The sequence below is a fragment of the Panthera leo genome, chromosome A2, assembly GCF_018350215.1.
Source record: "Panthera leo isolate Ple1 chromosome A2, P.leo_Ple1_pat1.1, whole genome shotgun sequence".
NCBI lineage: Eukaryota > Metazoa > Chordata > Mammalia > Carnivora > Felidae > Panthera > Panthera leo.
In genome coordinates, this window is record NC_056680.1 from 21707584 (window position 1) to 21718388 (window position 10805).

Here is a 10805-nt window from a genome sequence, read left to right on the forward strand (position 1 = left end):
CTGATTGAGTGTACAAAGTAAGGAACCAGAAATGGTTTAAATGCCCTTGAGGTTTGGAGCTTATAAGAATAGTGGCACCCTGAGTGGAACGATAGAAACCAGAAGAAGAAAGGGCTGGTTTGGGGTGGTAGTGGTGGAAAGATATGAGTTTGGTTGTAGACATGCTACTTGGGATACTACAGAATACCAGAGCTGTGCATGTTCGTATTACTTACTAAGGCTAATTTTATAGCTAATTTTCCCGATTCATGAAAATGTATCAGAATTAAGCTACTCATGACTGAATGGCAGATCTGGCCTCTTTATCCTCATCATTAATCCTTGGATTGTGTGAAAGACCCCACCTTTCCTTTTCAGTTTGGATTTCTAGGTTACTTGGGAAAATCACCTGGTTTTCACACTTCCATCCAGGCAAGGTCCTGTACACCCAGGAAATTAATGTCTTGAGCTTGACTCAAAGTAGTTGGAATTAAGCCCATTTACATGAGAGTCCTGTCAAGTTTCATGACAATGGCAACTCTCCTAGGACAGTCCCTATGACCAGTGATAGTTCCTCCCTTCCTGCAACCTGGGTCAGACATGGGCTGAGACTCTGCATAGGTGGAATGCACTAGTCACAGCACTGCCACTGCCAGGTCAGATGGCAAATGAAATGTCCTCTCTGGTAGGATTCCTCTCAGGATTGGCATTTAGCAAAAAAGAATGCCACTGAGGAAGTTTGTCTTTGGCTTTTTTTGTCACTGTTTTTCTACATGTCCTTTCGTAATAGATCTTTCCTGCTTTGATAGTCTTCCTAGTGTCTGGAAGCTTCTCTAAACTTCCGGTCTCTTGAAAAGAATAAGGTCATACCATTCAAACTTAGGTGTTAACGTTGGACTATAACATTTTATCTCCCTTCTCTGTGACATTCCTATCTTAATAGGGGTCAGATTCTTAGTAATGTCTGATGATGTTGGAAAGTTGGTTGGTCTAATGGTATGGCCCCCGAAGGTATAGAGGGGTCCTGGGTTCTGGTCCTAGTACTGTTATTGACAGACTCTGTAGCCTGGACCAATTGAATGGATAGAGCCTCAGTTTCTTTATTTACAAAATGAGGCAGTTAAACATCATCAGTGGTTTTCAGCCATAGCAACCGTATCAGTGTTTCCTTTTGTTGGTAGCTCCCCTTTTACTATCCTGAAATGAAATCCAGAGATGAGTTACTTATACACATAATTTAAAAATCAATACAGTGCCTTTACTGTAACAGAGAAAGACATAAAAGGAAAGTATTTCTATAAAACAATATGAATTTCAATATGTAAATGCTCAGGCCCACCCACACCAGAAGACATATTAGTTAGATGTTTGCAGCTATATGTAGAATCATAAATGTGACAGTTGAACATGCTATAGCTAGGAGTGTGTGGTCCTGGCCCTCGTATGTCATTTTTATTGGCTATCAAATACACCTAGTGGTATTGCTGTCAGTGATGTGATTTTCTGAAATGGTGAACATTTCTTGGTAAAGTTCCAAACAAAATAAACTATGATCTTCCCTTCTTGGTTGCTTTTCTTAAAAAAAAAAAATTGGTGTATATTTAAAAGGGGAAAAAATACCATGTACTTATATGTAGAAAGGAATTTTGTTCCAGGCTCAGATAATTAAATACATATTTTTTACTTATGTAATTGACTGGCTGGACATTGGGAAGTCAAAGGGGGAAGTGAGACAATGCTCTGCAGAGGGAGGGACTTTTCCACATCGCAGGCTGTTGAATGTTCCTCACCACCACCACCCACCAAACGCTAGTAGGTTCCCTCCAAATTATTAGGAGAATAACAAAAACACCCACCACAATTTCCAAAACAAACTCTAGTGGGGAGAGGCATGAGTGGATGCAGTGGGCAGTGCTGACTCCCCTAAGAATTAGTGAACCGGATGAGATTCTAAGTCTGTGTCGGGTTGACCAGGGCCAGGCCCAGTTATTGTGGGACACAAAACTTATTCATTACTGGGGAGGGGGAGCCCCTTCTTTAAACAAAGACTCAAAATTACAAATACAAAATTAGGTAGGAACATGGATTTATTTACAATGAGAAAAAAATGATAACAAAGTGCAGGCATTTTTCATGCTGGTAAGTACCACAATCATCTCAAACCTCTAGTATTTTTTAAATTAATAACTGCCTGACATGCCTCTATAATACTTTTTTCCCTACATTTTTGGCACTATACCCTGAATATCATTTGCTGTAGACGCAAGGAAGGACGGTTCAATCTTTCCTTTAACATAATTGATCATATTTTGTTTCTATTAGTGACCATTTAGAAAAGCTTCTTTTGGCTTCACAGATTTTTGTTTGGTTATCATGTAAATTTTTAGGGTTGTTATCAAATTTGGGAAAACTTCTCATTTCTTTTATATCTAAGCTGTAAGAGAAACACATTTTTTTTGTACAGTACCAATCATAAGCACTGTTTAAACTGACAAATACTCATTAACCAGTTTGTCACTGATATTCTGTTAGTAGCTTAATATTCATTTATACTATCTTCATTAAAGTCAGCATTTCATGTCAAGTCAGCAAGAAATTTAAGGGCAAGGATTCCAATAAATTCTATTTTCTGTGATTCTCTCCAAAAAGGAAAAAATAGTGGTGTTTTTATATTTGCATTGGTCTTATTATCAAGTATATTTCTTTTAGAAGAGGGCTTCCCTTTTGACTTGGCATTGATGAAAACTTTACCCTTCATTCACAACTTTACATGTTCAGCGATGGGAAGAATTTTCCATAGACAGGCATCTAGTGATGCACATTTATTTATTTTTATTTTTATGTTTAACTTTATTTATTTATTTTGAGAGAGAGCAAGGGAGGGGCAGAGAGAGAGGGAGAGAGAGAATCCCAAGCAGGCTATGTGCTGCAAGCACAGAGCCTGATGTTGCAGGACTCGAACCTATGAACCGTGAAATGATGACCAGGGCTGAGATCAAGAGTCAGATGCTTAACTGACTGAGCTACCCAGGTGCCCCTAGTGATGTGTATTTTGAACCATGTTTCCCCTCTATCTTTCATATGTTTCTGGTGCCGTAGCACATGCTCATATCATGCCATGGCCTTAGCTCTGCTCCTTCATGCCATGATAGATACCAGGTAAGTCAGCAGAGTGGATGATAACATTCCCAGAAGTCTTTCCTAGCTTGGAGGTGAAAGCAAAAATTTACCTCTCTTCAGAAATTATTCTGAGCCACACAAATATTTCCCAGCGACACAAAACTAAATGTATCTACAATTCAGCTTTCCCCTATCCAGATTCCCAAAATGACTCATTGTCTACTCTAATGGTACTCATCTCTGGAAGAAGTGTGATAGAAAGGAAGTCAGAGCATAAAGAGAAAATTCGTAACAACTATGGTTGAAATATTTTACTTCTGCACATGGTCTGTGAAAAAATATATTTTTTAATATTAAAAAATTATAATTTTATTAAAAAATTTTTAAATAGAGAGAGAGAGAGAACACGAGCAGGGGAGGGGCAGAGAGAGGGAGGCACAGAATCCAAAGCAGGCTCCAGGCTCTAAGCTGTCAGTAGACATCCCTGTACAGGGCTCCAATTCAGGAACCGTGAGATCATGACCTGAGCCAAAGTCAGATGCTTAACTGACTGAGCCACCCAGGCACCCCTATTTAAATTTTTTTTGAGTTTATTTATTTATTTTGAGAGAGACAGAGATAGCATGAGTGGGGGAGGGGCAAAGAGCTAGGGAGAGAGAGAGAGAATCCCAAGCAGTCTCCACGCTAATAGTGCAGAGCCTGACGTGGGGCTTGACTCATGGAACCATGAGATCATGACCTGAGCTGAAACCAGGAATTGGATGCTTAACTGACTGAACCACCCAGGTGCCTCCTTTTTTTTTCTTTTTTCTTTAAAATTAAAAAAAAATATTTTAAGTTTTAATATATTTCACATGAATGTATATTTGTGTGTGTTGGAAATGTACAGGTATATATACCTTGACACATTGCTTATAGCCACTCCCAGGGATTTGAAAAAGGCCTGTGCAAACAAGCTTCATTAGCTTCTTGACAATCTGACTCTGCCCAACTCCCTCTGATTCTTTGAATTAATCAGTAATTTTGAGGATGAGAGGAGCTGGGCAGTCTCACTTTCTATAACACATAGCATTTCCTCTATTTGTGATTAGACAGGATTTTCTTCTCTAATTACATAGCCTGTTGCATTTTTTTTTCCTGTGACGTTGCCAAATTCTGGGTGATAAACCACTTAAATTTTTTGAAACTAATTCTGACTGCTGGCGAAAGAATAAATTAACATGTTTAACAATTCAAGGAAGACAAATAGCAAAAACCAGTGGTCCCACGGCTTCTCCTAGTCTCAGAGGCAACCACCTTTACGTTTTTAAGCCATTTTTTCAAGTTTTCTTTATATTAGAAAAGCAATATTTATATGTCATGATGTCTTGGGTCATCGTTTTTGTCTTGGGTCATTGTTTTAGACGTTATTTATTGTCCTCATTCTAACAGATGCAAAGTTTAGCTTCGGTTTCACGGTTTCTTTCCTGCAAACATCCCCCTTCCCCCACCCCCAAGCCTTCCACCCTTCCTTCTCAATCAGCATTGTCCTTCCCAGGACTGCAGAGCAGGGTGGTTTTCCCGTACCTTCTTCTTTTTGCCACAATCCTGATGGGTCCTTTTTCCTTATATCATCCTCTGTTCCAGCCCCCAATTCCTGGCTCTCCGATCTTTCTTTTTTCTTGGTATATGCCTTTATTTTGGTGAAATACATTTGCCAGTAGCTTCTTGAAAAAGAGTATAGATGAGACAAAAATCTTTAGAAACTACAAACATTACGAGTGCATATTTTCCACTTCTGTGGAATTCTGGATAAAAAATAATTTCCTTGCACATCAGAATTCTGAAGGCATCGTTCCAGTGCTTTTCAGCTCCAGCATTGCTATTGATAAGTCTGATACCACTGAATTTCCACTCCTTTGTAGGTAACCAGTTTCTTCTCGCTGGATGTTTTAGTATCTTTTGTTTAACCGTACTGCTCTGAAAATGTATGATAATTTGCCTTGCCTGTGTCAGTTTTCAGTCATTGTGTTGGACACTTGGTCTATGGGCCCTTTTAGTCTGGAAGATTGTGCCCTTTAGGTCTTGGAAATTTCCCTGCTTTTTTTGTTTCTTTGTTTGTTGATATATATTTTTTTGGTTGATAATTTCCTTCCTACTCCTTTGTTGTTGTTATTATTATTCTCTGTCTGGAGTTATTATTCAGAAATTGGACCTCCTGGGGGTACCTGGCTGGCTCATTTGGATGACCATGTGACTCTTGATCTCAGGATTGTGAGTTAGAGCCCAACGTTGGATGTGAAGATTACTTAAATAAACAAAACAAAACAAAAAGAAATTGGACCTCTTGGATTGTTCCTACTTTCCTTTTTTTTTCATTATTAGTCCATTTCTTGGCCTTTTTTGTTTTACTTCTAATTTTAGGGAGATTTTCCTAGACTTCAAAATTTTTATGTATTTTTAACATAAAAAGGTTTTTTTTCATTCTTTTTTTAAATTTAATTTTTAATTTTTTTAAATTTACATCCAAATTAGTTAGCATATAGTGCAACAATGATTTCAGGGGTTGATTCCTTAGTGCCCCTTACCCATTTAGCCCACCCCCCCCCCACAACCCCTCCAGTAACCCTCAGTTTGTTCTCCATATTTATGAGTCTCTTCTGTTTTGTTCCCCTCCCTGTTTTTAAATTATTTTTGTTTCCCTTCCCAATGTTCATCTGTTTTGTCTCTTAAAGTCCTCATATGAGTGAAGTCATATGATTTTCGTCTTTCTCTGACTGACTAATTTCACTTGGCATAATACCCTCCAGTTCCATCCACGTAGTTGCAAATGGCAAGATTTCATTCTTTTTGATTGCCAAGTAATACTCCATTGTATATATATACCACATCTTCTTTATCCATTCATCCATCGAGGGACATTTGGGCTCTTTCCATACTTTGGCTATTGTTGATAGGGCTGCTATAAACATGGGGGTGCATGTGTCCCTTTGAAACAGCACACCTGTATCCCTTGGATAAATGCCTAGTAGTGCCATTGCTGGGTCATAGGGTGTTCTATTTTTAGTTTTTTGAGGAACCTCCATACTATTTTCCAGAGTGGCTGCATCAGCGTGCATTCCCATTTTTCATTCTTGAAGTATGACTTTAAAGCTTTTATATATAGTAGTATTATTTCAAGGATGAATATTTTTTCTTGTTTCTCTGAGATTCTTAATGAGTTTTTTTTCTGCTCCCTGGATTGTAGCTGTTTTCTCCGAGTTTTTGTTTGCTTTATTTTCTCCTATCATATTAGAAATATTTCTAATATTTCTCAAATGTCTGATGACCCTAGGCTGTCTATTCATATTTAAGGATGAGGTCTAAAGAGCTGTTTGTGTATCTCAAAATATATCTAGAATCCTACCACTTCTCACCATTGGCACCTGTACCATCTTGTTCCAAACCACCATCATGTCTTGCCTGGATCGTTGCAAGTGTCTCCTAATTGGTCTCCCTGCTTCCATACCAATGCCTTATAGACTATTCCCAACAGAGGCTGGAGTGATCTTTTAAAAATGTAAGTCATATTATGTCACTTCTTCTCCAAATGCTCTAATTGATGGCTCTCTGTCTTATTCCAAATAAAAATCAAAGTCCTTATGATGATATATTAGTTTTCTATGCTGTGTAACAAGTTGCCATAAATTTAGTGGCTTAAAATAACACACATATATTATTTCACAGCCTCTGTGGTTCAGAAGTCCAGGCCTGACTTAGCTGGTTCCTCTGCTTTGGGTCTTACCAGGCTGCAGTCAAGGTATTGGCCAGGGTTATGTTCTCATCTAGAGGCTTGACTAGGGAAGCACCTGTTTTCTAACTTGCGCAGTTGTTCCTTGCAGTGGTAGGATTCATAGCAGCTTGCCTCCTCAAGCCAGGAAGGAGAGAGAGAGAGAGACAGAGACAGAGACAGAAACAGAGAGAGACAGAGACTAAGGTGAGTCTTTTAGCAAGACAGCCTCACATAATGCAACATAACTGTGAGAGAGACATTCTCTCATCTTTGCTGTAATCTTTTGGTTAGAATCAAGTCACAGATCTTGTCCACACTCAGAAGTAGGGAGTTACAAGAGGTGAAGGTGGGGTGCCAACTTGAGTCTGTGCTGCAAATGCTCTATATGGCCTGGCTCTCTGTTCCCTCTCTGACCTTATTTCCTACAGTTGTCATTCTTATTTACTCTGTGATAGCCACAGGAATGTTGGGGCTTTTGAATTTTCTCTTCCTTCTGCCTAGAACCTCTCTACTCCCAAGTATCCATCTGTATGACCCACTTTCTCACCTCCTTCATGTCTGTGTTCAGGTGTCACCTTCTCAGCGGATCCTTCTCTGATCACCTTATTTAGAAGTACTGGCATTTCCAAGTCCCCTTTCCTGCTTTAGTTTTCTCCATACAGTATGTCATTTACTTATTTGTTGTGTTTACTATCTGTTTTTCCATACTAGAATGGAGGCTCTATGAAGATAGAGATTTCTGTTTTGTTTACTATGGAATTCCTTGTACCTAAAACATAGTAGTCACTTCATAAATATTTATTAAATGAATGAATGTGATGTGCAAGTCTGATGGGCTCAACCCATCAGGGACAAATGGATGGGTGGTTGGCTGGCTTTTTTGGGGGGACTCTCAAATATCAGCATCTGTAGGTCTTTGTTCATGGATCACCCAACTTCTCCAAGAAAGGATCACCCAATACCTGCCCAAGAATTGTGAGAATCCTGGCTGCCATTATTTTGTAGCTATGCAGGGGGAGGGGCTGAGGTTCTTATATTCATTTGCAAGTTATTTCTTTACCTCCCGATTTTTAGTTCTCCTTCCAAAAACCCTCTCCTCTCTAAGCCGAATATCCTCTAGACTGTAGGAAGGGGAATCAATTGAATATACAAGGTGGTGGTTAGGATCTTGGGGTTTATCTGCTGCCTGTGGCTCACCTCTGCTTTCTATCTGGTGCTTAACATTTCCTGAATTCTTCTAGAATTCATGCGGGTGAATTAGCTTCTCTTTCACTAGCATCATTTTTTTGTATGCCCTCAGGTTTGACCTTTTTCTGTTCTGTTAAGTCATTCAACCTTCCTCCATCCACTTTCTGACTTTATATGGAGTTTCTCTTTCGTTTCTTTTCTTCCTTGTTTTGGAGAGTTTTGAGAGAAGAAGGCCATCTTGATCCTGAAAAATCCCCGAATACATTTTCATCCAGATGTTTAACATCTCCTTGGGGATAGGCTTAACATCTAAAAATATTGATGGCAAATGGAAACTCTTATCAGACGCTGCTTGATTTTGTACTAAAGGTGAACACTAGGAAAAGGATCCCAGATAAAACAAGTGTGAAACGGGATTGGAGGAGGAGGTGAGAAGTCCCATCTACAGTCAACACTTCAGGTCACTGATACCTTTTGATCCTGTAATTGTCATTCTAGAACTCTGCCTTAAAGGTATAATCAGAAACTCGAGCAAAAATAGAGGTACCATCATGTTCATCACATGGTAGTCATATGATCAAACTCGGAAAAACCACAACAAAATAAAATATGGCACATTCATTGGAATGCTATGCAGACATTAAAAGAGGTCTTCTTGAAGATACTTTAAAAAGTAAAAACAATTAGATTTTTAGGACTGTTTAATAACATGAGAAAGAACTCACAATATATTAAAGGATAAAAATAAGTTGAGTGTATACTATTTTTATTGTAAGAAATTTTAAAAGGCACAACTCAATTAGAAGCCATTCAATTTATTTTAAGCCATTTATAAAGGTTCTTAAGGTGCACAAAATGAGTGTTATATGCACCAGAAAGTACCAAGTTATGGTTTATAAATGAGCTCTAAAGAAAGCACCTGTTTCCTTCCTTAGGTACCTATTGTTTCTATTGGTAGGTATGAAAGGGAATGAAACAGTTACTCTCTTTCAGTTACCCCCATTACCTTTCCTTCAGACCATTTGGTAAACTTATAAGCCTCCACTTTCCAGCTTTCCGAAATAATCTTTGTATGTACTTTAAAAGAATGGCCTTTCCCAATAGTCTGCCAAGCTTTTAAAAAAAGAACTATTCTTGACCAAGTTTGGAAAAACGCGTAAGTGCTCACTGCACATAAAATCAGTGCGTTCATTTCATAGGGAAATTCTCCAGGAGGACAAATTTAGGTATGCAGATAACATGTACTCTAATGTTAATTGTTAACACTAGAGGAGTTTAGTGGAGGGAAACATTGTTGGCTTAATGATGATGCCAGTTCCTGGGCCTAAACGCTACATGAAGTAGATGTTGGGAAATGTCATGGTTTAAGAAATAATCACAATGAACTTCTGAGCTCAGTCAGCATTCATCCATCCAATTCACAGGCATAGTGACTAGGAAAGTTCTAGAAAGGACTTTTAGCCCTTGGGGGAAGCAAGAGCTTGAATGGCAAGCAGAAGTTACATTGGGGTGGGGCGCCTGGATGGCTCAGTTTGTTAAATGACCGACTTTGGCTCAGGTCATGATCTCATGGGTGGTGGGTTTTGGCTCAGGTCATGATCTCATGGTTGGTGGGTTCGAGCCCTCCACCGGGCTCACTGCTGTCAGCATGGAGCCCACTTTGGATCCTTTGTCCCCCTCTCTCTGCCCCTCCCAGCTCATGCTCTTTCTCTCTCTCAAAATAAAATAAAACATTAAAAAAAAGAGAAGTTACATTAGGGTACATTTTTTTGTCCCTGTCTGCTTTCCTTTCTCCCCACCCCCCTTCCTGCCTCCACCTCCGTTAGGAATGGGGAGAAGTGCTATCTGTTTGCTTTGCTGTTCTAGCTGCAGGGGAGCTTTTCAAACACCCACAGGCTGGCACTGACTACACAGTTGTGAACGTCCACCCTCCATCTCTCATATACATTTACAGAGAACTTTACTGTGCAAGGCATTAGGAGAGACATCAAGCTCCAAGGAGCTTATGCTCAGGCTCACGATTCTAGGTAGTTCAGTGGGTATATTCCGTGTAGAGTGGAGGTTGGCAGGAAGAGAGATCATTATGGGTAGGTGCCTCAGGGAATAGCTTCTGCTCTGTGCACTTGGCTTTTTGGAATAGGGGGATTTCCTCTTTTGTTAGCTTGAATTGTATTGTTACAGTTGTGCTTTTGCATACGCTTATGGAGCTGTGCCTACTGGACCTACGCTCAGCAAACAGACTTCCCTGCCCAAGGAAAATGCAGGTTGACTCCTGCAAACTTAAAGAGGCAAAACCTCCCTGCGTCTGTCAGAACAGGAAGATTTTGTTTGGTAGAATTGCTAGACACGGGCAGGTGAAAAAATTAGGAAGCTGCACTAATAAACCATAGGTTGAGAGTCTCATTTTTTTTTTTTTTTAGCTATTTCAAACACTTGAAGTGATTTTATTGAGGAAATTTTATTGATCAGAGTAAAATACCTGCCTCAGTCATATTAGAGCTTCCCTATTCCAGACCTTCTCATTCTCTGACTTGCCTTTGGAGGATCTGGCATCTCTCTCAAATCCTTGGATCCATGTGGCAGAGGTGGTGGTGTTTCAGGTTACCTGAAAGGGGAGGGTTGGGATGGCCATAGCATTTCCATAGTTCCATGGTTGAATCTTGCTCACTGGTCTCTAAATGTAAAGCTGATCATCCTAGAATGTTACTGCAGTATTCACACTTGTAGAGATGAATTCGGTATTAGCTCGGTCGGTGTTGAAACTTCC